The following is a 25,915-nucleotide window of genomic DNA, read 5'->3' on the forward strand; positions in this document are numbered from 1 at the left end:
CGATGCCATGCTTTTGTTTGTAGCCTTTTACAACTAGTCTTGCCTTCTACTTGTCCACTTCTCCCTTCTCATTTAGCTTTGTTTTATAAACCCACTTCACACTAAGTGGTTTCTTGTCTTTTGGAAGCTCGGTCAATTCCCATGTCTTGTTCCTTTTGATTGCATCAATTTCTTAGTCCATAGCTTTCTTTCATTTCTTATCTTTTGCGGCTTCTTCAAAATCAGCAAACATCACAAAATTTATCAAGTCATCCCCATCAATTCTTCTTGCTGCTTTATAAATTTGCTGGATACTTCTTGTTTTTGAAGGAGGTGATTCTTCATCACTTGATGATGATGAACTTGAGCTTAGAGAATCTGGTGTGTTTTTAACATACTGAACATATTGATCTTCTTCTTTGCTTTCCATATCCACAATAGTTAAATTCTTTTCTTGAGTGGTATTTTCCTATTTCCGTGCTTCTTTTTCATTGAACTTCACATATCGGCTGATGATTATTTTCTTTGAGGTAGGATTGTACAACCTATATGCCTTCGAGCTTTCACTATAGCCAACAAAAACACACTTTTCAGATTTATCATCTAATTTACCTTTCTTCTTGTCTGGAATATTGGGGTAAACAATACTGCCAAAAATTCTTAGATGATTAACACTTGGCTTTAAACCGCTCCAAGCTTATAAGGAGTCATTCCTTGAACAGCTTTTGTTGAGATATTGCTTCACCCCAAAAAATCTTTGGCATCCCTTTTACTGTCAACATACTTCCAGCCAACTCCAAGATGGTTCTATTTTTCCTTTCGGCAACTCCATTTTGTTGTGAAGTCCCTCGAACAGTTTTCTGACGTTGAATACCATACTTGATCAAAAACTTCTTTTAACTAATGTACTCACCACCTCAATCAGATCGTATGGTTTTGATCTTGTAGCCACTATCATTTTCGAAAAGTGCTTTAAATGCTTTAAATCTTTCAAATGCTTCATTCTTTTCTTTCAGCAAATAAATCCATGTTTTCCTGCTATAAATATCTATAAATGTCAGAAAGTAACGATTACCTCCTATTGACATGGTTCGCATTGGTCCAGACAAATCTATATGTACCAACTCAAATGGCTTTGAAGCACTCCACGCCTTTCCAGTGGGAAAGGCTCTCAATGATGCTTTCCCGAAATGCAGGCTTCGCAAACTCCATCTTCTCTATTGATTCTTGGCAAACCTTTCACCATGTTTGATGAGCACTGAAAAGTGCGCATTTAAACCCCTTAAGCTCGAGTATTCTAAGACCTTTATCTATCTTATTTTTTCTTTTTAGACTAATTTCATGTTATTACCCTTTTCAGGTGTTTATCCCCAAAATAAGTCAATTCAGCCAAATTAGAGCATAAAAGAAGCAATCTTAAGCTGAATGGGAGAATGGAGTAAAGTGGAAGCAAAGTGGTGGAAATCAGCAAGCTTCAATCGATTATGAATATTTTTGATCGATCTCACATTGAACGATCCAGCCTCACCAAGATGGATCAAAACCCCCTTGTCCTTATCCTCAAGAATTTTCATCTTCGATTGATCTAACTTTCTTCAGATTGATCGAACTTCTTTCATCTTATCCCCACCTACCACTTTTGTCTTTTTCCTAAAATATCCCAATAATATCTCAGATTTGTCTTATTCCAAAAAGGCGCCACCATGGATTAATCGATCTGGCCTTACTTCGATGGATCTGGCTAGAGTTCGACCGATTTCATCTGAATTTGATCGATCGAACCTCCTCAAGCCCGAAATAAAACAGAGTCCAGTTCATTAAAAGATGGCTCGTGGTGTAATCATTGAAGGGACCCTAGTGCATGAGACTTGTCCATTGGGTGTGACACTTGAGCTACCTATATAAGGATTTTTAGCTATTTATATCATACATCATCATAGATATCATATACTATCTTAGAGAGGAGGCTAGAGATTAGAGAGACATACACTATTTTGGGAATTCTTCCATTTTTTTAGGGTTTCCATCAAGAAGAAGATCATTCCTACCATGGAGATAGCCCTTGAGGGTTGGATGACTACATCAATGAGTGGCTAAACATCTTCTTGGGGTTAGAATTAGCCCTAAGCATGCCTTCTAGACCTTGATGCTTTGTATTTTAAGGGGATTTGTGTTGTAATCTTGTCTTGACATTTGATTTATATATGAATCTTGTTTTTACAATGATTTGTGTTGATTAATACTTCCAATTGATCATTTCTTTCTATCCATATATCTATGTATGCTTAGAATAGATGTTCGTGTGTTTATCTCTTGGTTTTGTGATATTGATGCATGTCTATGTGTATTGATGCTATAAATCTAGAGATTGTCAACGCATAGTGCTTAAATAGAATACTCTTGTGATTTGTTTGATGGTTCATACTCATTTCTTGATGGATTGTGCCTCTACCTTAGTTTAATTACTTTAATTTTCATGTCTTTAGCTTATATGTAGTGTAGTTGCCTTATTTTCCTAGATGTGAGGACAATTCATGCTTATTGTTTGATGTTCCATAGTTATGAATGCAAGTAGTATAATTCTCTAACTTGTTAGTATGTTGATTGTGAGCTTAAAGGAAGGAATAATGACTTAGTTTGATATATTGTGCTATTCACTAGGTTGTCTAGACAATGTATACTTAATTAGTCAATCCATGCTTGTTGATTCGATCAATCACACCTCTTTGTATTGCAACACATATTTCCCCTCATTCATTAAACATTGAGTATCTAGAATGGTGATGTTTAGTGGCGACCTCTAGATCCCAATAGCTCTCTCTCTTGTTTTCTATCTTTTATTTATTTTAGTTGCCTTGCTTTGAATCTATTTACATTGTAGTTTAAGTAACTAATCAAAATATCTTTTCATCACTCAACTTACTAATCCGACCTTGTTTCCATTCCAAGCACGCACCCTTGGGCTGATCCCTACTCACCCTAGCTATATTAGTAGTTAAAGGTAGTAGTGGCACTTTATAAATTTAAACTTGGCCACACTTTTATTGCAACTTTGGTCCACATGCGATGACCCACACCAAGTTTTGGCGCCGTTGCCGGGTATTGATTTGGCAACACCGTGTCTTGGAAACAATTAGGAATTAGTACTTTTTTGTCGTGTTTTTACTTTATTTTCTTTTTAATTACTTTTTGTGTTTGTTCTTGATTGGCTAGGTGAATTGAGCAAAGGAAGTCAAGCAAGGGAGACTTGAAAAGCAAGGAGCTAAGCTAAGCATAAAAAGGTTAAAATAGAAAAATTGCATGCCAAAGGAGAATTAAAAAATGAATTGAAGTTGCTTAAGGACCCTTTGTGAGATATTTCTAACTCAATGTCTAGTTAAATCGTCAGCCCGCGTGGTGGCAAGTTTTTCATTTCTTAGATAGATTGTGAGCCCGCGTGGAGCCAATTTACTTTTCTTTGCATATATTTCAAGCATGGGAGTATGGGATCATTGTATGTGGAGATTTGTTGATTGATTTGTTGTGGGGGCAAAATGATTGCTATTTGATTGATTACTTGTTATTTATTTTGTTAGTGCATGCATAGTCGTAGGTCAACAAAACCTACCCTTGTCCCACTCGATTTCCATCTTGAATCGGTTGTTTGTAATCTTAGGGGAAGAGGTAGTTCTCATCACTCTATTTCATCAATGGACGAGCAACATGACAACCATGTAGAGGACCTTAGTCACATAGACCAACAAGGCATCCTCCACCATAATGTGCATCATGACAACATTCAAGTACCATTAGGCATGCCTAAACCATTCATCCCACCATAACAACAAGGCCAAATTCCATTAGGAATGTCTCGGCTAATTTTAGCTCCACAACCTCCCATGGTTCAAGCTAATCACGGTGATCGTTTAGCACCACCGGTTGGAAATCCTCCCATTGTTTTGCGTGATCATTATGTTCCAAATGAATACAATGCACCGATATGCATTCAATTGCCCCCATTTAGAGCACATCACTATGAGATTAAATTACAAACCATTCAAATGCTTCCTAACTATCATGGACTTCCAAGTGCAAAACCATACAAGCATTTGGATGAGTTTCTCGAAGTGTGTTCTACCGTGAAATACACGGACATGCCAGAAGAAGTGTTAAGACTCAAACTTTTTCCTTTGACCCTTGAGGACAAAGCAAAATATTGGTTCAACAATCTTAGGCCTTTTTCGATAACTTCTTGGGCAGAAATGCAACAAGAGTTCTTGAAGAAGTACTACCCGGTATCAAAGACCAATGCTATGAGAACTTCCATTCGTGAATTTTCTCAAGGGGAAGGGGAATTGTTTCATGAGGTATGGGAAAGATTTAATGACTTGCTTAGGAAGTGTCCACATCATGACATTCCTAAGTGGCAATTAGTCCAATACTTCTTTGAAAGTTTGCCGGATAATCAAAAAGGAGAGATAGATGCATCTATTGGTGGTTCTTACCTTGATAAACATAAAAATGATGTTTGGCAATTGTATGAAAATATGAGTGAAAATTCCATGCATAGATCTTTGTCCTCTAAAAATGGTAGAATTCTAGGTAGAAGGAAGAATGTTGACTTATATCAAGTTGACAATTCAAATGACATAGCCGACGAGGTGAAATCCTTAACTCAAAGCTTTTATCAATTTTTAGTCAACCACAATTCGGCAAATTAAATGTCTTCCTCCCCTAATCATGTTCATCATGCATCTAATGAATCTTATATGAATTGTTCTAGTGTCTTACATACTACTTCCAATTGTCCACATGGACATGCGCAAAGTGAGCATCATGAACAAGTTAATGCTACATTTGTCTACCAATGAATAATCCTGATGGCACACACTACAATCCTGGGTGGAGGAACCATCCAAACTTCTCTTAGAAAAGCCAAGGGGAAGGCTCAAACCCTCCCCAAGGTGGTTTTCAAGGCAAGTATGTTTCGCATGGAAACTAATTTTCTAACTCTCATTTTCCTAATTAATCATCTTATTTCCAAGGAAATTCTAGGAGTCCCACTTTTGAGGAGAAAGTGTTGACCGCTTTGGGTACTCTAGAGGCAAACACTCAATTGCTTCATTCCCTCAATCCATTGCTAAGCTAGAAACCCAAGTTGGGCAAATATCTAGTACCTCGAATGCTAGAGAGAAAGGGAAGACGCCTCTAAATGCCCCACCAAAGCAACAATTTGTTATAGAAACCAATGAAGGTCACACAATTGAACATGTCAATGCGGTGACGACCTTGAGAAGTGGGAAAATTGTGGACAATCAAATTGGTATTTCTAATAAAGAGAGTGAACCGGTGCAACCAAAAGTTGACACCCGTCCTGTTTCACATTTTATTCCTCCTTCAGTGCATGTGCATGATCATCTCTGTGAGAAAGTGGTGAAAAATGATTTGAAGAATTCTTGTGTTAAAAATGTTATGACAAATGATTTTAAAATTTTTTATGAGCCCAAGGCTCCATTTCTGGATGCCTTGAAAGGGTTCATTTCTCTTAAAAAGCAAAAGACCAAAGTGAATGAAATAATTGAAGTGTTTAGGTAAGTGAAGATCAATCTTCCACTTTTGGATGCAATTAAGCAAATTCCGGCTTATGCCAAGTTCTTAAAAGATTTTTGCACCCAAAAGAGGAAGAATAAGAGCCAAGCACCAAAGAAAGTGGTCTTGATTGAGTAAGTGAGCTCTATCTTGCAACACAACACTCTCCCAAAATTTAAGGACCCCAGTTCAACCACTACTTCTTGCATCATTGGTGACCAAATCATTAATTGGGCTCTTTTAGATTTAGGAGCAAGTGTTAACCTTCTTCCATACTCGGTATATGTTAAATTGGGCTTAGGAGACTTGAAACCGACGTAGGTAGTTTTGTAACTTGTCGACCGATCCATCAAAAAAACCCCGGGGTATTATTGAGGATGTTTTGATTAAGATTGATAAGTTCTTCTTCCCCGTTGATTTCGTTGTCATTGACACGGAACCGGTTCCAAATCCAAGAGCGAAATTCCCATTATACTTGGTCGTCCTTTCTTGGTAACTGCAAATGCCAACATCAATTGTAGGACGAGGATAATGAAAATATCATTTGGGCATTTGAAAGTGAAGTTGAACATCTTTAATCCAACCACAAGTTTAATAGACAAGCACGAAGAAGTGTATGTTGTGGAAAAATGTATTGACAATGAATGTGACAAAGTTGAGTCATTGCTTGAAGATCAAATTTCCAAAAGTTCATCTTCTAGTTTGATTTCTAAGAAAGTTGTTTCAAAAGCTAGTGTTGAAAGGGCATGGAAGCCTAAGAATTGCATAGACAAAGGACCATTAATCTCCTTTAAGTCAAATCTAACAAGTTCCTTAGGGAACAATTTGTTGAGTGGGATTTAAGGTGTCATTCACCCCGTCAAGGAGAGGATGCACAACAAGATTTTTTATCCGGGCTAAAAGAGCTTAACGTCTTACTAGAGATGTTAAATACTAGTGCTTCGTAGGGTTTACTACCCTATTCCTCCCTCATTTCTATTTTACCTTTCATTTCTTACATCATCTATATATGTTCTAAGTTCATACACATTGATAAGGACTTTGATTGAGAATGCTTGCACTTTCAGTTTCGAACTTGACATTTAGTGTCTATTCGATCGATCTGAGAAGAAGTCAGATCGATCGAACCTCATCTCTGTATCCAATCATCTCTCTGTCCCATCGTATGTAATTTTCCTACATATTTCACCTCTTTATGTATTGTGCGAACCTCATTCTCGATCGATCTGAAATTCCCTTGGATTGATCTCAGCTCTATACTTAGAAATTTTTTTGAAACCTTGCAAAAACACCTCTCTTGTATCGATCGAACATGTCTGCAGGTTTTCACCTATTGGATCGATCGAGCTTCGATCGATCTATGTTCGATCGATCTGAGTGCTTCCTGTTGACTTTGACTTCTTTTTTAATTTTGTTTTTAATTTAATTTAATATAAAAAATACAAAAAATTCAAAAATCAAAAAATATTTTGTTTTATTTTTTAAAAAATTCAAAAAAAAAAATTCAGAAATACTGTGTCGTTTTTTGGATTCGATCGATCTGAGTTTCTTCCTGACCGATCAAAGTTCGATCAATCTGGTTTCTAAATGATCGACTGAACATGTCGGAGATCGTTTTTAAAAATATAACCTTAAGGTCATTTGGATCGATTTCAAGATCGATCCAAGACCCCATCTCTCTCCCACCACTATTCATCATCTCTTCCACCTCTGACGAGTTTTCGGCGACCCTCCAAGCTTCCAAACTCTCTCTCAACTCAAATCTCCTCTTATTCTCTCGGTCTCCACTTCTCTCCTTTGATTTGGTAAGTTTTGATTTCGTGTTTTATTTTCGTGCTTCAATCTTGAGTTTCCATGATTACCATGTTTAGATCTAAGCCTTCAATGTTCCATTGTTGCCATTTTTTATCTTTGAAGCATGTGTACATATATATGTATATATTTCATTCCGATTTTGATTTAGGGGGTCACGTGCCTAGTTAAGTGACTATTTGTGACTTGTTGAAGTGTATAGGGACCCACGAGCTTGCTCGAGTGCCCCCGTGTTGCCCATGTCACAGATCTATGACTTTTCGTATTTTTACAGAGTTCGATCGATCACATTTTTCTTAGATCGATCGAAGCAAGATCGATCTCACCATGTCCAGATTGATCCAACTTGGATCGATCTCATCTTTCCCTTGATCGATCGAATTTCATCACTTTGTACTTTTATATCTTTGCACCCTCTATAGTGTTCATGCCAGTTTATTTATGCCCAATGCCTACGTTTTCCACATTGGATGCATTACATACTTATATTGTTCAGCATGCTTCACTTATTTGAACATTCACTGTCTATGCCTGGCTGCATTATCACTTGTATAGAATCATGTGATTCATTATGAGTTGTCTATCTTACCTGACAAACATGTTTCTATTTGTGTACTTTAAATTCTATAATTCATATGTTATTCCTCTTATTGACTGCAGTTGCGAGTGTTTCTTTTCTTTTGCAGGCCATGGTTCGAGTAAAGACTGTTGCCAACCGGCAGTATCAGCGTTGAGCGCGACAACGGGTAGAGGAGCCGGAGGAGCATAAGGAGCCAACTCTAGCTCAATTTGAGCACTCTTCTTTTTCTGCTTCTGCATCTTCCTTTTCATCGGCCGATGAGGCTGAGTATGTACCACCTCCTTCACCACCACCGGCACTGCCCGTCCAGGTCCGAGATAGACCTAGCAGGAGATATTCACGCCTTCAGGTGGCGCATGAGTCGGTCTTCAACATTGCTTTCTTTTCCCAGTCGATTCTGACCAGGGCGGTCTTTGACGATATTGAGCGGCGCGGCATTTCAGCCATTTTTGCTCTAGTCACTTACCCGATTTACCCGAGGCTCATCCGGTTCTTCTACCAGAACCTTCGGCTGGCCCCGAGTAATCTATCAGAGCTGTGGACTACTATAGATGGCCACCTCATCCGCATCATAGTTGAGACATTGGCCAGATCCTCTCGATGCCCACATGCCTGCCCTCCCAACCTTCATTATCCTATTCTCCGGAGGCCATCTGACGCAGATATAGCCGTTGCTCTGACTGGCCATTACAGTGATGGCGATACGTTCGCCACTCGGACATATTTGCCTAATGATTTATGGTTCTTTGATTCGGTTTTGTACCAAAACGTATTATGGTGGGCCATAAGATCCAGAGGCGCTCAGACTTTCTTGTAGGTCCCTATGCCTTCTACACTGGCCATTGGTTCTCTGTTCCTGCACTTCACTGGAGTGTTAAAACAAGGCTGTATGCGAGTTACATCAGCAAAGCCAAGCCTGGGGGAGCCACTTTCCTCCCCTTCGGACATCTTATTACCCAGATCCTCCAAGACCAGCATTATCATTTTTATGTGGCAGAGTATACTGAGTCAGGGGCTTACCACTATGGTAAGAAGGACTGGAACACAAGCTACAATGCTCTTATAAAGAGTTTAGAGCAAGAGGCCATCTTAGTAGTAGAGGAGGCTGCAGAGGCAAAGCTAGCAGAGATGGCGGAGCAGCCAGTAGCGGTAGGAGCAGCAGCAACAGATGATCTAGCAGACCCACCGGTGGTTGCGGATGCACATATGGATATAGACCTGGAGCAAGAACCTCCAACAGAGTCACCACATCACTCTACTGCAGGGTCGTCACTACATTCTCAGGAGCAGGGTTAGGATGTACCTCAGTTTCATGGTCTAGTCATCCTTGACGCTCTAGTCTAGACACCCAACCTAGGAGAGTGTATCCAGACCTTGGAGGATGCGGTTGTCTCTCTCTAAGCAGATGTGACATCTCTCCGCTCAGATATATTGACTACGCTGCAGTGTATTTCCAGAGATATCTGAGGATCACGCCCTGCTCGCCCGACCTTCTCTGCTTGATCTATATCTCTATCTCTCTACCCTCATTTATATATCTGTGATACTTTACTGTTATTTTGATACTATTATTTTTGCGGCCAGTCTGTTGGCCTGATACTATGATGTACTCTCCACTATTTTTATTTTATTTCTCCTATGTATGATATTTTTGGTTGTCCAGTTATTATATTGATATATCTATCTGTGATTGACTCCATTATCAAGTGTATCTTAGTGACTCCAGTGAGAGAGTGCTGCCCAAAATTTTTCAAGACCATCCTTATTCCTCTCAACTTAGTTCATTTATTATCCCATTTATACTTGCATGCCCACTGTGCAATGTTATTATCCCCTTTGTTATCTGATCAGTTTTTCTCCTAGTGCCAAATTTTTCAGGACCACAGTCAATCCCAAGTTTGGGGGGGTTGTACCACCCACTTTGGATACTTGTGTCCCGGCCATTCTTTGCCGTAGCTGCACTGGTATACTCTTTCCTTTGTTCTCTTTATACATTGAGGACACTTTGCCATTTAAGTTTGGGGGTAATGGGTGTTATTTGCAGTGTTTGTTTTCAATTCAAAATTTTGAGCATGACTTGTGTATTTGAGGGCTTTTCTATAATTGGTCCATGACTAGTTATGATTTTGATCTTTTGAGGATTATATTGCTTAAAATTTAAAAATTGCTTGACTTGAGAGTCCAATACTCCTTGTATGCTTTGTGGATGCCATTTAGGAGTAAATTTTTCAAAAGATTGATTTCTTACTTGCACTTATGATCCACATCATCTTGATCTTGTGATTGTTTTGAGATTCACTCTAGGATTCTACATTAGAACAGGTGCACATTAGCATTAATTTGTGGGGTACATGCTTTGTTGATTATTGAATTGGTTATATCCCAATTAAGCTAGTAGTGCATTGAAAGCTTTCATTCTTGATAAAGGTGGATAACAAACCCTTTTCATTGAGTAGCCGGGATTCTAGCTTCATCAAGCACTGAATTTCTCGCGCCGAAGGAAGACTTCTCCCAAAAGGTGAGAAGTGGGAAATGATTAGGTGGAGATTGTTTTGATTTGTAGCCTAGTTGATTTGAGTTTGTAAGTCCTTAGGGGTGTTTGAACACCTAATGCCCTAAATCCGTCTAGTTTGGGAGTCATTGACCTAACACTCGACCTTATGGATTGCTAGAAAGCTTAATAGATCAACACATTGCACCATGCTTCCATCTTTGATCCTTAGGGATAGAAGAAAAAAGAAAAAAGAAAAATCAAGTGAAAAGAATATGCGCACCTAGTGAATAAAGCTTTAATAAAAGGTCCACTCTTTGTCTTGATGATCAGTACTAGATTTATGTGCTAGGTTGAGGATAAGGATGTGATCATTTCTTTAGTTGGCTTAAATAGCAACATATTTGATGCCGGTCCACTCAAAAAGGATTCTAGAGTTTTTTTATTTGCATGATCATTGTCTTGATGTGTGGAAGACCATACTTGCTTGCTTGATGTTGAGATTTTGGGAGATTGCTTCGAAAGGGTTGAAAAATTGCATACTTGAGGTAGTTTTCTCCCAATGCTTGTTTGCAATATTGGAGCCTCTTTTGTGAGAATGAGCTTAATGTTTGTGGGTATCATTTCTGGAAACCCTCACGAGACTTCACTCGTCCACTAGGGGTAACCTAGGGGTTTAAAAGGCTTGTTGCATATGCTAAATGCAATCGTGTTCCCTACGAAAGTGGCGTTATCCATTTATTGCTTTCTAGTTCATAGTTGTATGGTCGTTTATTTCATTTCTTTACTTTGTAGTTCATTGCTAGGGACTAGCAATATTTAAGTTTGGGGGTGTGATGAGCACTGAAAAGTGCGCATTTAAACCCCTTAAGCTCGAGTATTTTAGGACCTTTATCTATCTTATTTTCCTGTTTTAAACTAATTTCATGTTATTGCCCTTTTGAGGTGCTTATCCCCAAAATAAGTCAATTCAGTCAAATTAGAGCATAAAAGAAACAATCTCAAGCTGAATGGAATAATAGAGCAAAGTGGTGGAAATCAACAAGCTTAGATCGATCAAGAATATTTTCGATCGATCTCACATTGATCAATCCAGCCTCACCAAGATGGATCAAAACCCTTTGTCCTTATCATCAAGAAGTTCCATCTTTGATCGATCCAACTTTCTTCAGATCGATCGAACTTCCTTGATCTTATCCCCACCTACTACTTTTGTCTTTTTCCCAAAATATCCCAAAAATATTTCAGATTTGTCTTATTCCAAAATGCGCCGCCATGGATTGATCGATCTGGCCTTACTTCGATGGATCTGGCCAAAGTTCGATCGACCTCATCTGAATTTGATCGATCGAACCTCCTCAAGTCCGAAATAAAACAGAGTCCAGCTCATTAAAAGATGGCTCGTGGTGCAATCATTGAAGGGACCCTAGTGCACGAGACCTAACCATTGGGTGTGACACTTGAGCTACCTATATAAGAATTTTGAGCCATTTATATCATACATCATCATAGATATCATATAGTATCTTGGAGAGGAGGCTAAAGATTATAGAGACATACACTATTTTGGGGTTCTTCCATTCTTCTAGGGTTTCCATCAAGAAGAAGATCATTCCTACCATGGAGATGGCCCTTGAGGGTTGGATGACTACATCAATGAGTGGCTAAACATCTTCTTGGGGCTAGAGTTAGCCCTAAGCATGCCTTCTAGACCTTGATGCTTTGTATTTTGAGGGGATTTCTGTTGTAATCTTGTCTTGACATTTGATTTATATATGAATCTTGTTTTTTCAATGATTTGTGTTGATTAATACTTCCAATTGATTATTTCATTCTATCAATATGTCTATGTATGCTAAAATAGATGTTCATGTGTTTATCTCTTGGTTTTGTGATATTGATGTGTTGCCCAAGTTTAGACTCTAGAGGGGGGGTGAATAAAGTCTATGCAAACTATGGTCAATTTTCGGTCTTGAAATGTTAATTAAAGACAAACTCAATTTCTTTAACAGATAATGAAAAATGCAATCTGAATTTTAAGCTTCAATAGTCAGCATTGATAAAGAGGCATATTAAGACATACATAAAGTAATTAATATAGAGACAGAGATAGAAGTTGCAAACATGTACTCAGTGATTTTTAGCGAGGTTCGGAAACTCCTACTCTTCGGCTCAAGACCCCTCTTGAGATTTCCCAATTCACTATGGCTTCTCCTTACGGGTGGAGAGCAAACCTCTTGTAAGAAGCCCTTCCTAGCTTCTAAGTGCTAAGAGAAACACCTTCTCTTAGTCTTCCTTGGGCCACACCAGCCTTTACAAGTTTTGAAGTATATTAATGGAATACAAGATGATCTCTCTCTCGGATCTGAAGTACAATATTTAGCTCACTCTAGAGTATGTATGAATAACTTGAAGCTCAATAGTCTTTTGATGAAATGAAGTGTGTGTGTATGATAAAAGCTTTATGATTGTAAGACTTTCTTTCTCAATGTATGCAACACTATTTAAATGAATTTCTGAAGTGTTTCTATAAACTTTCAGACATGTATGATAATTTTATAGCTGTTGGACACACATCCCAAGAATAAAAGGCCCGTTTGAATTTTGAAACACGCAGTTTCGGTCGACCGAAATGAAACACCTTTGTGTTTCGGTCGACCGAAATGGTTTGAGGTTAGACACATACTCTCAGTACTCTTGTTTCGATAGACTAAAGTAAAGCCTCGTTTTGTTTCGGTCGACCGAAATGGTTTGAGCTTGAATATCATACTCTCAGTACTTTTACTTCGGTAGACCGAAGTGAAGCCTTTCTCTGTGTCGGTAGACCGAAATGGTTTAGGTTAGCCATAGTTCCTTATTTCGGTAGACCAAAATGATCTCTCAGTTATTTCGGTCGACCGAAATAACTATTAGTTGGATCTGTATATTCATTTCGATCGACTGAAATGAAACAATGATTTATTTCGGTAGACCGAAATAACTTGAAGCTTTGATCCTAACTCTTAGTTCATTTTTAGATAAGGATATGTTTAAGTCCTTTATTCCTTAGTCATGGTGAATGAGATGATATGCATAATGTTGGAGAGTTTGAGCTTCAAGATGTTCATATATACTTTAACAAGGCTTCCTAAGAAACTCACCAACCTAGCTAACCCCATTTTGATGTCTTGTGAGGACTTGACTTTGACTTTTGATTGCTTAGTCCTTTGCTCATTCCTTGGTGTTGCTTCTTAAGTTTTGTCCTTGTGTTGTAGTGCTTGTTTTGATGAATGTTTTGCTCGGTAATTTCACTCTAAAAGATATTAGTAATCATAGAACATCATTAATGAATTATGATCATTAAAAACCTTTGATTCAAGGTCAACAATCTCCCCCTTTTTGATGATGATAATTCATTAATGTGTTCGTTAAGTGAGAAAAGGTATGTGAGTGATTCTCCCCCTATCAATGTGCATAGTATCTCCCCCTTTCCTTGTGCAATCATTTAACCATTATTAGAATTGAAAGCATAACTTATTTAAGGCATACAAACAAATCATAAAAGAATTGAAGGCATAAAGGCATATAAATTTTAATTGCCAAAAACATGTATTTTCATTGATTCACGAATTTAAGGTCAAGATACATCATTCCCCAATGACCACTACAACTAATGTTCCAATTACAAATACTATCAGCATTACCATCCATACCCTACGTTAGCAACTCAATCAATTTTTCAACAGTCAATATTCTATATTCCAGCACAAAAGTCACAGTAACACCAGCCAACAACATCAATGTAACAACATCAATTCTCCCCCTTTGTCATATATCAGAAATGAGGGGGGGTTCTGAGCATCAGAAATGGGGAAGTCTTGTAGCCCGGAGGTCAACAAGATCGTGCTCGACAAGGTCAATTTCATTGGTTACTTCTTCAACCCGTTCGCGCAAAGCGAGAATGTGATCTCGATTTTCTTTTGAAAGAGCAAGATTTTCAAGTAGAAGCTCCCGTAGCGATCGTTCGTCGGAAGGAGGGATATGGATGGGTTCTGGTTCTTCCTGTTCTTCCTCTTCAACCTCAATTTGCTCTTCTACATTTACACCTTCTTCAGCACCTGCAGCTTGGTGCTCTGCTATATCAATGTCGTGGCCCTCATCTACTAGATTTCCATGCTTGGGATCATACCAAATGTTGTTGTCAGATTTTTTAAGTCCCATTAGAACAACTCTCGGTCAAATCTGTAGAGATTGGTAAGCTCCTTTTGATCCTCGCCTTCTAGTCGCACTTTGAATGCTCGGAAGATTAGGGTAAGTGGCATAGCATAGAAGAGGTGAGTTTTTTCTCTCTTGGCGCAATCGATCATATGATGAAAGATGAGAAACACGAGATCGAATTTCTTGCCATTTAGAACACACTAGATGAGAAATGCCTCCATGAATGAGACATCGGGGCAGCCACCAGATTTAGGAAGGATGCAGTGAATGATGACATGATAGATGAGACGGGTTTGTACCGTTAGTTGATTTGCAAAGATTTTGTCAATGTTATTGGTAGGAAATTGGCTCATTTGTTGAATGGCTTGGTAAGGATTAAACCCTTCTCCATCATACCAGTCATAGGCCGTGAAATAGGTGATATCACCGTGAGGGATTTTGAGAATGCGACGAATGGTTGACAGAGAAAGTGTCATTTGAGTTCCTACAACGAAGGAAAGAAAAGTGTTCTCTCCCACTATCCTCTAAAGATGAGAATAAAACAACCTAACCAACTTAGGATAGATAGGAATTTTCATACATAGGAAGTCACCCAACCCTATGGCTTCAAAGAGAGAAAAGGTGTGTGTGATGAGTTCTTCAGTGTCATTTTTGTCGAAAAATTTTCCCTTTTCAATTATCTTATGAAGAAACTTGGTTTCATAAACCTCTTTAAATTTTGGCTCACGGAATAAGCGCATGGCTGGGGCAGGATAAGGGTCGGAAGGAACAAGATTTGGGGGATTAGACCCTCCAGTCTCAGTGACCTGTGTGTGCCTAGTTCTCTTAGATGTATACTTCCGGGTTGCCATTGGTTTCTCTTGACAGATTAGAGGTTATGTGAAGGGATGACAGAGATTTATGCAACATACCCTAACTATCAGTGATGTAACAAGAAATGATAAAAGCTGAAAGGGAACTTTGATGAAGAGATGATAATAATAGATGTAAAAGCTCAGGGATGAATCATACGAAAAGATTAGAGATTTCAATGTGCAACTTACCTTGAAAGATAATGAGTGATTTGCATGAGAAGATGGAGGAAGAAAATCGCAGGAGATTTGCACGAAGTGAGTCGCCTCAGAGAACGAGAAAGATAGGTTCGTGAATAGGGTTTTGAGGTTTGAAACCAAAGGTTGATTTCGCGGGTCTTTAACACTCAGAGATGGGCCATATATGATGGGGCCCGAAGGTTCGGTCGACCGAAACAGCTTCATCGGTCGACCGAAATGACTTTTATAAAGAATGTCTAGATCTCATTTCGGTCGACCAAACTGTGATTTTAGTCAACCAAAATGCTGATCCTGAGGCTTGATTTTTCTGATGATTTTGAGGTTCAGCTGCTGCTATGTATCTCACTCTCTATAGCCATTCCGATTTCTCGCCGAAGAGTGCAAAACCTATCTTCTTGAAGTGGCTTTGTGAGAATATCCGACAATTGATTCTTGGTGTTGATGAACATCAGATCAATATCGCCTTTAGAGACATGATCACATAGGAAATGATATCTGATCTCAATATGCTTAGTTTTGGAGTGCTGAATGGGATTCTTTGATATCCAACTAAATTTTGTTTCTTGCATGACCAAGAAACAAGTTATTGACCTATAAAGTGACACGCGCCGCTTGTGCTTTTTCTTTCAACTTTACAACCAGCAAAATCGGCATCTGTAAATCCTACGAGTTCAAAGGATGTGTGCATAGGATACCATAAACCAAGGTTAATAGTACCATTCAAGTATTTAAAGATGCGTTTGACAGCATTCAAATGAGATTCCTTGGGACAGGATTGAAACCTAGCACATAAACACACACTAAACATTATGTCCGGCTTACTAGCCATTAAATAAAGAAGACTTCCGATCATTTCTCTATATTTCTTAATATCAACTTCCTTGCCTTTTTCATCCTTATCAAGTTTTAAGGAAGAACAGATGGGAGTTTTAGCATGTTTGGCATCTTCTGAGCTAAATTTCTTTAGCAAATCTTTGGTGTACTTTGATTGGGAAATGAAGATTCCATCAAGAGTTTGTTTGATTTGCAGCCCTAAGAAGAAGTTGAGTTCACCCATCATGCTCATTTCAAACTCGTTTTGCATGGAGGAGGCAAACTCTTTACTTAGAGTGTCATTTCTTGATCCAAAAATGATGTCATCAACGTAAATTTGAATGATCAACAAATTTCCATTTATGATTTTAGTAAAGAGTGTGTTATCAATCTTACCTTTACAAAACCCACTTGTAAGTAAGAACCCACTGAGTCTTTCATACCAAGCTCTAAACCATATTAATTTAAAAACATGGTTTGGAAAATCAGAGCTTTCAAAACCCAGTGGTTGTTCAACATATACTTGTTTATCAATAAAACCATTTAAGAAAACACTTTTTACATCCATTTAAAATAATTTGAAATTTTTGTAAGATTCAAATGCAAGTAGCATTCTTATGGCCTCAAGTCTAGCAACGGGAGCAAAAGTCTCCTCATAGTCAATACCTTCTTCTTAGTTATATCCTTTTGTAACAAGTCTAGCTTTGTTCCTAATGATAGTTCCCGACTCATCCTTTTTGTTTCTAAAAACCTATTTTGTCCAAATAATTGTTTTATTTTGAGGTCTTGGGACAAGATTCCAAACCTTGTTCCTTTTGAATTGAATGAGTTCTTCTTGCATTGCCAAAAGCCAAGATTCATCATTTTCAGCCTCATGTATATTTTTAGGTTCGAATTGAGAAACGAATGCCACAAAATTGCATACATTTCTTAATTGTGACCTTGTGCTGACACCTTTGGATGGATCACCAATAACTTGGTCAATGGGATGATTACGAACTAACTTCCATTCATTTGGAGTAGTTTTGTCTTGAGAGGTATCATCACTTGAATTGGAACTTTGATAGATATCAATAGGAGACTCATTTATGTTGAGATCATTGATACTCTTCTCAAGCTCTATAGGGGACCTATTTGTATCAAGTTCATTGGTACCCCTTTCAAGTTCAACTTCTTCATCATTGACCATCACACTTTTTGTGGGAGAGGTTGGAGATTCATCAAACACAACGTGTATGGATTCAACCACAACTAAGGTCCTCTTGTTATAGACTCTATATGCTTTACTTCTAGAGGAATATCCAAGAACAATGACTACATCGGATTTAGCATCAAACTTTCCTAGATTATCCTTGTCATTGAGGACAAAGCATTTACACCCAAAAACTTTGAAATAGCCTATATTAGGTTTTCTCTTGTTCCATAACTCATAGGGTTTTTTTGGTGAGAATCTTTCTAATGACAACTTTATTAATAATATAGCATGAAGTATTTACGGCTTCGGCCCATAGAGATCTAGGTGATTTGTGCTTATTAAGCATGGTTCTAGCCATTTCTTAAAGAGATCTATTTTTCCTTTCAACAACACAGTTTTGTTAGGGAGTCCTAGGTGCCGAAAGATTGTGATTGTAGCCATTTTCGTCGCAAAACCTTTCAACGTCTTGGTTGTCAAACTCTCTACCCCTATCACTTCTAATGGATTTAATTTTATATTCCTTTTCATTTTCGACTCTTTTGCAAAATTTTGAAAGAATTGAATGAGCCTCATTTTTGCATGCAAGAAAGAATACCCAAGTGAATCTAGAGTAGTCATCTATGATTACAAATACATAGATTTTACCACCAAGGCTAACAATTTTCCCCGGTCCCAAAAGATCCATATGGAGCAATTCAGGTGGTTTTGAAGTGGTTATGTCCTTTTTTCTTTTGAAGGAAGACTTGATTTGCTTACCAATCTGGCAAGCACTACACGTTTTTTCTTTTGAAAAATTTGTCTTGGGGAGACCTTTGACTAGTTCATTTTTAGACAATCTTCAAATTAAATCCATGCTTGCATGACCTAACCTTCTATGCCACAACCAACTATGTTCATTGGATGACATGAAACATTTAACATCTTGTTCTTGAAGTTCACCTAAGAGCAAAGTATATACATTACCACTTCTAGGAGCACAAAATATTTGGGATTCATTTCTTTTAACAAAGCATTTATCAGATTTAAAAGTTACATCAAATCCATTATCACAAAGTTGACTAACACTAAATAGATTATGCTTTAGACCCTCAACAAGTAAGACATGTTCAATTGATAAGGAAGGAGAAATACCTATGATCCCAATGCCAATTACCTTGCCTTTAGAGTTGTCTCCAAATGTAACGCTTCCTCCATTGTATGCTTCTAGAGAGAAGAATTTTGCGCGGTCACCCGTCATATGCTTTGAACACCCACTATCTAGAAACCATTTGTCCTTGGAAGACGTGGAGACTTTGAAACCATCCTACAAAAGAGATTTCAAACATTTTCACTTGGCACCCAAATCTTGTATGTTCCTTTAAGAACCCACTTCTTTATGAACTTTGGCTTTCTCTTTGAGCATTCTTGAATAAGATGACCTATTCTTTTACAATAATTACATCTAGAACTTTTGTTTTACTTTTAATAAAGTAGTTGGTCAAAGGCTCTCTCTTATTCAATAGACATGCTTTCTTGTCAAAAGGATCATAACCTAACCCGTTTTTATTAAAGAAACTTCTTTGAGCACCTAGCATAAGTTCTAGATTTTTGGTACCTTGAGTGAACTTTGCTAGATCATCAATTTGGTTTTCAATGACTAACTTTAAGGAAGCATTTTCAGAGATGAGCTCAGGAGATCCTGTTTCTTTAAGCAAGGTGCATTCCTTTTTCAAGCACTCATTTTCATTAAGAAGATTTTGAAGTTTGTTTTCAATGATAAGTTTTTTCTCTTCTTTGAGAAGTACATTTTTTGACCATTTTACCTAGTTCGTCATGTAATTCTTTAAAACCATCAAGTAATCCATTATATGCATCAACTAAGTCATCATAAGACATTTCACATTCAGAGGAAGAGTCATTATTTGAGTTTACCTCATCCTTATTTGCCATGAGACAAAGAATTGCCTTTTCCTCATCACGTTCGGATCCATTTGAGTCGTCATCTTCCCAAGTGGCTTGCATTGCTCTTCTCTTTTTCTTTTCCTCTTTGTAGGCATGGCAATCAGCTTTAAAGTGTCTCGGTTTTCCACAGTGAAAACAGGTAGAGGTATCACGTTTGCCTTGCTCATTAGATGATTCTCCCTTCTTGAACCTTCCCTTGTTGAATTTCTTCCTATGAATAAATCTTTTGAAGGATTGAGTGATGAGAGCTAGATCATCGTCTTCACTTTCGTTGTCAACAACTTCCTTTTCTCTTGAAGATACTTTGAGAGCAATTTCCTTCTTTCGATGATGATCTCCTTCTCTATGTTTTAGAGTGGTTTCCCATGTGAGAAGAGAGCCGAGAAGTTCATCCAACTCAAGTGTGTTGAGATTGTGAGCTTCTTTGATTGCCGTTGCTTTTGCATCCCATTTTTCGGGTAGGCTTCTTAGAATTTTCCTTGCAAGATCAGAGTTAGTCATAGTTCTGCCAAGATGTTTCAAGCCATTTATGATGTCAGTAAATCTCACAAACATTGCAGTAATAATCTCATCTTCATTCATACGAAACAATTCATATTGATGCATAAGAATGTCAATTTTAGATTCCTTGACCTGTGAGGTTCCTTCATAAGTAATCTGAAGTTTATCCCAGATTTCTTTAGCTGTGGTACAAGTAGAGACTCTATTATATTCACTAGGACTTATAGCACAATTCAGATTGACTTTGGCCTTGGCATTCAAGGAGATAAGTTTATAGTCCTCTGTATTCCATTCAGCTTCAGTTTTAGGGACCCTTTCAGCACCAAATCCTTTCATTAGAACAAATGGTCCATTAACAATAACCAACCAGATTTGATAGTTTACAGATTGGAGGAAATCTATCATTCTATTTTTCCAATAGCCATAATTTGTTCCATCGAACCAAGGGGGTCTAGTATTGGACTGACCTTCTTGAAGAAGGTGACCATTTAAGTTTGCCATGATCGATCTCTAAAACACTTAAGTTTTTCTAATAGAGACCTAGCTCTGATACCAATTGTTGCCCAAGTTTAGACTCTAGAGGGGGGGGGGGGGGGGGGGTGAATAGAGTCTATGCAAACTATGGTCAATTTTCAGTTTTGAAATGTTAATTAAAGACAAACTTAATTTCTTTGACAGATAATGAAAAATGCAATCTGAATTTTAAGCTTCAATAGTCAGCATTGATAAAGAGGCATATTAAGATATACATAAAGTAATTAGTTTAGAGATAGAGATAGAAATTGCAAACATGTACTTAGTGATTTTTAGCGAGGTTCGGAAACTCCTACTACTCGGCTCAAGACCTCTCTTGAGACTTCCCAATTCACTATAGTTTCTCCTTGCGGGTGGAGAGCAAACCTCTTACAAGAAGCTCTTCCTAGCTTCTAAGTGCTAAGAGAAACACCTTCTCTTAGTCTTCCTTAGACCACACCAGCCTTTACAAGTTTTGAAGTATATTGATGGAATACAAGATGATCTCTATCTCAGATCTGAAGTACAATATTTAGCTCACTCTAGAGTATGTATGAATAACTTGAAGCTTAATACTCTTTTGATGAAATGAAGTGTGTGTGTATGATAAAAGCTTTATGATTGCAAGACTTTCTTTCTCAATGTATGCAACACTATTTAAATGAAGTTCTGAAGTTTTTTTATAGACTTTCAGACATGTCTGATAATTTTATAGCTGTTGGACACACATCCCAAGAATAAAATGCCCGTTTGAATTTTGAAACACGCAATTTCGGTCGACCGAAACGAAACACCCTTGTGTTTCGGTCGACCGAAATGGTTTGAGGTTGGACACATACTCTCAGTACTCTTGTTTCGGTAAACTGAAGTAAAGCCTCGTTTTGTTTTGGTCGACAGAAATGGTTTGAGCTTGAATATCATACTCTCAGTACTTTTACTTCGATAAACCGAAGTGAAGCCTTTCTCTGTGTCGGTAGACCGAAATGGTTTAGGTTGGCCATAGTTCCTTATTTCGGTAGACCGAAGTGATCTCTCAGTTATTTTGGTTGACCGAAATAACTATTAGTTGGATCTGTATATTCATTTCGGTCGACCGAAATGAAACAATGATTTATTTCGGTAGACCGAAATAACTTAAAGCTTTGATCCTAACTCTTGGTTCATTTTCAGATAAGGATATGCTTAAGTCCTTTATTCCTTAGTCATGGTGAATGAGATGATATGCATAATGTTAGAGAGTTTGAGCTTCAAGATATTCATATATACTTTAACAAGGTTTCCTAAGAAACTCACCAACCTAGCTAACCCCATTTTAATGTATTGTGATGACTTGACTTTGACTTTTGATTGCTTAGTCCTTTGCTCATTCCTTGGTGTTGTTTCTTCAGTTTTGTCCTTGTATTGTAGTGCTTGTTTTGATGAATGTTTTGCTCTGTAATTTCACTCAAAAAGACATTAGTAATCATAGAACATCATTAATGAATTATGATCATCAAAAACCTTTGATTCAAGGTCAATATGATGCATGTCTATGTGTATTGATGCTATGAATCTAGAGATTGTCAAGGCATAATGCTTAAATAGAATACTCTTGTGATTTATTTGATGATTCATACTCATTTCTTAATGGATTATGCCTCTACCTTAGTTTAATTAATTTAATTTTCATGTCCTTAGCTTGGATGTAGTGTAGTTGCCTTATTTTCCTAGATGTGAGGACAATTAATGCTTGTTGTTTGATGTTCCATACTTATAAATGCAAATAGTATAATTCTCTAACTTGTTAGTGTGTTGATTGTGAGCTTAAAGAAAGGAATAATGACTTAGTTTGATATATTGTGCGATTCACTAGGTTGTCTAGACAATGTATACTTAATTAGTCAATCCATGCTTGTTAATTCGATCAATCACACCTCTTTGTATTGTAACACATATTTCCCCTCATTCATTACACATTGAGTATCTAAAATGGTAATGTTTAGTGGTGACCTCTAGATCCCAAGACATCTCTCTTTTGTTTTTTATCCTTTATTTATTTTAGTTGCCTTGTTTTGACTCTATTTACATTGTAGTTTAAGTAATCAATCAAAACATCTTTTGATCACTCGACCTACTAATCCGACCTTATTTCCATTCCAAGCACGCATCCTATCCCTTGGGATGATCCCCACTCACCCTAGCTATATTAGTAGTTAGGGGTAGTAGTGGTACTTTATAAATTTAAACTTAGCCACACTTTTATTGCAACTTTGGTGCACATGCAACGACCCACAACAATGTTCTTTTGACACATGTAGGATACTGAGTTGAACCTCACGTGCCCATACCTGTAATGCCATAGCCACGATTCTTCATTCATTATGGTACTAAAACTGAGCATCTTCTCATACATAAGCTTTAATGGAAACATTCTATTTTGTGTCATTTGTACCTTTGTAATCAGCCCACCATTTTTGTCTTTGACCACACAAACATCATTGTTAAAGCGTACATCATTTCCCTTTTGCAGAATCTGTCCAACACTTAAAAGATTGTATTTAAGACCTGAAGCATAATATACATCAGTAATCTTCTGCACTCCCTTCTTGCTCTTGACAAGAATGTCGCCTTTTCCTCTAACGTAATGCCTTTTATTATCACCAGTTTTGACTTCACTTTGGATAGATTCATCCAAATTTGCAAAGGCGTTCTTATCTCTAGTAACGTGATTGCTGCAACCACTGTCGATATACTATATATTTTCTGAAACTTCTTCTTGTGTATTGCAAGCCAACACGAAAACTCCTTCTTTCTTTTCTTCCTCCTTGTGTATGAATGTCGAACTGTTGCTTACTTCATTATCATTCTTTTTGAACCACCAATCTGCTTGAAAATGCCCCAGTTTTCCACAATTGAAACACTGGAGATGATATGAGTCACCGCGTCCTCTACCTTGTCCTCTACTTTGACCTCGGCCTCGACCTCTATTCATTCCTCTTCCTCTTCCTTTATTAGGAGGAAAATTAGCATTTTTCTTATACTCAAAAGTTCTTCCTTCATTATTTCTTCCTCTTCCTCGGCCACCTCGATCACTTCTTGTTTCTCTCGAACCTTCTCTAAAAGAAGTTGAGCATGAAATGCTTATTCTAGAGGCGTTGAATCAAAAATTTTTAATCGAAGCTCATGAGAGATCCCATTAAGCTATTTACTGACAAAGTCGACAATTCTTTCAACTCTTCAATTGCTACAGCGACGTGTTCGAATTTTCTGGGCATACTTCGGAGGATCTTTTCAACAATTCTTTGATCTTGAATATCTTCTCCATTCACCTTCAATTGGTTAGTGATCAAAAGAATACGATTAAAGTATTCTTCTACACTTTCAGAATTTTTCATCGTAATCGTATCGAATTCAGCTCGAAAAGCTTGCAATCTCACCACTTTAACTTTATCTTCACCCTTATAAGTGGCCTGTAACGTATCACATGCTTGCTTTGCTGAAATGGCTGTTGAGATTCTTTCAAAAATTATTTCATCAACTACTTGATAAATGAAGAACAACGCCTTCATGTCCTTCTTTCGATTCTTATTCAACTCATTGAGTTGTGCTTGACTCAGCCCCCCTTGATTCTCCAGTTCTTCAACCATTTTTAACAATTTCCTATAAATCTTGGGATCCATACAACACCTTTATTTGTATACTCCACTGATTGTAATTCTTCCCACTAAACTTGGGAAGTTGGGGCTGCAACATGTTGTTAGATGCCATTTTTCTTTGCCAATCTTGTAACAAGTCTCTGATACCACTTTGTTGGAGTTGGTGGGCAAATGAACATAAATGGAATACACTCACATATATTCAACTGAATTAGTAAACACACAATTCAGAAACACTCACTTCTATAAAGCTAAATTCTTTATCTTATATTGCTCAATTGTTTGTATGTTGAAATACATTTACATGATTCACCTATTTATATTACTCAATGGATACTTCTAGTACATGAATTTAATACATGCAATGAACCACATAATGAACCAAAATATTTCATATAAACCAAAAATATTTTAGGTGGGATTGGATTGAGATTTTTTTAGTCCATCTCAAAAATTAATAGATAAATTATTTTTGTTAAATTTTAATATATTTTTTTTACTTCAAAAATATTTTACTGACAACCAAACATTTATTTTTTAAAAAAAAAATATTTAATCAAACGCATAAAAAATCACCTTGATTGTTCTTTGAGTTTTTATTTATTTGACAACACACTACCATACATAGTGATCTGAAGATGGTGTTCTCAATAAGATTGGCAGTGAACAGATCTTCATCAAGATTGACTGCTTACAGATCTTCTTCGGATTATCTCATGTATATATACAACTTGATTGCCATGAATACCCCACATCTGTTTCGCTAGATTTATTTTGGGTAGAATTATTTTCGGAAGGTGGTACAATATAGAATTATTTTGTTTTCTTAAGGAATGAAAGATGAGCAAAGTACTTTTTGATCCACCTTTTAATGATCTTGATCTCTTTCTGTCTTTGCTTAACCAACCAATTGGGATCACTTGGATCTGCTCCCCAAATGTCTAAACAATGAGATCCTGCAAATTAATTAAAATAGATATTGTAAATCTCTTGAAACACTAATGATATTTTAATCAAGGAGTAAATTTGGTAAATACATCCTTTTATATATATATATATATATATATATATATATATTAGGATTAATTGCCAATCAACTCTCTTATTAACTTTCACGTTCTTTTAGATATTTCTCGTGATTCTCTTATTTTAAAGTTGCAGAGTTATCTCATTTACCTCTCAAAATGAAAGGAGAGAAAAGTGTGTAATTTACTACTTTACCTATCAAGAAATAAAAAATGACAATAGAACCCTCTATGACCACAAAAATTAGGGTTGTGAATATATATAACACATACCTTAGGTAGCGATTCATGGACCTATAAAGGATCCTAGCCCATTTTTGATCAATAAAGAGAGATATTTTGGGTCAAAAATGTAAATTTTTTGTCACGATTTTAATGTTCTACAAGTAGCAAGACCCATTCCCTATGTACATAATAATCATCAATATGGACATTTTATGACTTTTTAAGGTTTATTTGGTCAAGTGTTTATTGACCCATGAATCATCAATATATTTGTTTGAACTTCTAAAAATAAAATTGTATCATGCATATAATTGTAAACTGAGCTAGCTGGATATATTATGCAAAGGTCAAGTTTAACACTTTTTTTATATTAAAATAAATAACTATA

At 37.1% G+C, this 25,915-nt stretch overlaps 1 pseudogene; it reads right to left on the bottom strand.

Annotated features, from left to right (window-relative positions):
* The window catches only part of LOC132277576 (uncharacterized), a 117,735-nt pseudogene that overhangs the window by 88,274 nt on the left and 3,546 nt on the right, over positions 1 to 25,915 (bottom strand).

This window comes from Cornus florida, unplaced genomic scaffold (assembly GCF_030987335.1).
Source record: "Cornus florida cultivar Cherokee Brave unplaced genomic scaffold, ASM3098733v1 CherokeeBrave_3.0.0_Hap2_Chr10, whole genome shotgun sequence".
Taxonomy (NCBI): domain Eukaryota; kingdom Viridiplantae; phylum Streptophyta; class Magnoliopsida; order Cornales; family Cornaceae; genus Cornus; species Cornus florida.